We start from the raw sequence: 2129 nt of genomic DNA, 5'->3' as shown, positions 1-2129 counted from the left end.
CTACAAATCTTAGTACAATCCGTAAACTACAGAACAGGAGTGCAAAAATGATAAGAAATAAGCGACAATCTTTAAAATGTCAGCCGACGCAAAAAGGGACGCAACTCTTCAACTCGAATTTTTTTTTTTGTTTAATTCGTGATTGGAAATAAACAGACAACAGGAAAAAAAAAACGAATATTTTTAATATATTTATTATACTTGGATTCAATTAAATGAAAATCTTTTCTTTTTCTTTTTTTTTTGTAATTAAGTAATTTTTTGTTGGTTTGTTTCTGTTGAAAAGATACCGAATTCATTATTTCTTGTTGACGGATAAACGACCTTGACATTCGCAATGGAGACAAAATTTAAGTTTTTTAAAAAAAAATGTCGTATTTTGTGTAAATGTTTGTAAGTTTAAATAAGACGAAATTATTTGTTATGAATAGTTACTTTTTAATATAAAAATTCTGATGTGTCCATGTTGTTTACATTTTATTTTGTGTTATTTTTATTGGTTTTAAAGCGAAGTGGTTAGTATGTGGAGTTGTCTGATATAAAATAGCATATGGCGGCCTGTAGGGGTAAACGGTGTATTCAATATTATTATTATTGTTTGATTTGTAATTTTGTTTGCAATAATATATATATATAACGGTGATCATCTAGGCCGGTCTACCAGAGGGAGGCCTTTCCATTGCACTACGATTGGGTTGACCTTTGCGATCGTCCCAAATGTGGACGACTCGGATGCGTTATTTTTAAGTGTGGGGTCTGCGTTCGCGCTCACCCCGATAATTAAATCAAAATCAGATCCTTCTCTTACATTGTAACTTTTATGATATTAAATATTGACATTTTTTTTTAAATATCCTACTGCTTATGAACTCAAATTTATTCATATCGTTTGATAAAATACTAGCGCGGCTACCCGGCGTTGCCCGGGTGTTTGGAGGTGTATATGTAGGAGGGGAGTGACCCTATTTAAAAAAAAAACACGATGTTAAAAAAATTGGAAAAACAAAACAGCGAACGAACGTAAAAAATGAACGGTGAAAAGCAGACAAAAATGACATAAATAACCCTGTTTCGATCCGCAATCTTAAAATAACTGATGACCGCGTGTTTGGAGGTGTAAAAGAGAGAAAAAAAAAGTTTGGGTAGAAAGGTAGGCTCGAAGTTTGACACGTTACCCCTACGCCAAAAAGACATACAACTGAGGACGGATTATATCAAACTTTTAAAAAACACTTGCGAGTGGTTTTAACTAACGTCAACGTTTTCTAAGTACAAACATGACGTCATTGTCGTAGTAGCAGGAGGAGAGAAAATGAAGGAATGATTTTTTTCGCCACACCCTCCTTGTAGAAAAGGGTCCAGTTTGAAGTGAAGGACTAAATGTTTTTAGCCAATTTTTCGATATTTGTCGTCCAAGATGCCGAGCTTCAAAACAATGCAGAACTCGTGAAAATCCGTGACCTCTGTCGAAAGTTTTTGTGAGACATAAAAAAAACCACACACACACAAACACCCATTTTCGATTTTATATATATAGAAGGATATATATATATATATATATATATATATATATATATATATTATTCTCTAGAGTAGATAAACTTAGGACTTTATAAAAAAAAAGCTATAATTTTTTTTTTCTTTAACAAAAAAAAATGTAAATTAGATATTCTTTACACATAGGAACGTTACGACTTTTATTCTATAGATAGGCACTCGACCAAGTTATCCGGAAATAGAAATCTTCTGTCACTCTAGAAAGGCATATGCTAGCTAACAGTTGATAAAACAGCGGGCGGAATCTCTAGTGCAAAAACGTTAAGTATTTTTATTTTTTTATTTTTAATTTTTTTTCTCTAAACTAATCCTAAATGTTTTGTTACATTGTTTTAAATTTGCTTTTCGTGTTTTATGTATTTTGTCTGTATTTCTCCTGACCTTTTGTCTGTATTCCGTATTATCCGCCCCCCCCCTCCTGCTACAAAGCTGAACGTTTAAAGCAAACAAAATGCCGGCAACTAACGATAAAAAAAAATGCCGGAAATTATTCTCTAGAGTAGATAAACTTAGGACTTTATTTAAGTAGTATACTTAATATATACTATTACTTCAAGCTTGCCTGTATTGAA

At 32.3% G+C, this 2129-nt stretch overlaps 1 pseudogene; it reads left to right on the top strand.

Moving 5' to 3' along the window:
* The first annotated feature begins 623 nt into the window (after positions 1-623).
* Positions 624-777, top strand: LOC145255909 (U1 spliceosomal RNA; annotated as a pseudogene).
* Positions 778-2129: the final 1352 nt, after the last annotated feature.

This window comes from Euprymna scolopes, chromosome 31 (genome assembly GCF_053919585.1).
Source record: "Euprymna scolopes isolate OS-2025 chromosome 31, ASM5391958v1, whole genome shotgun sequence".
In the NCBI taxonomy this organism is placed as follows: domain Eukaryota; kingdom Metazoa; phylum Mollusca; class Cephalopoda; order Sepiida; family Sepiolidae; genus Euprymna; species Euprymna scolopes.
This window is presented reverse-complemented; position numbering and strand designations above follow the sequence as displayed.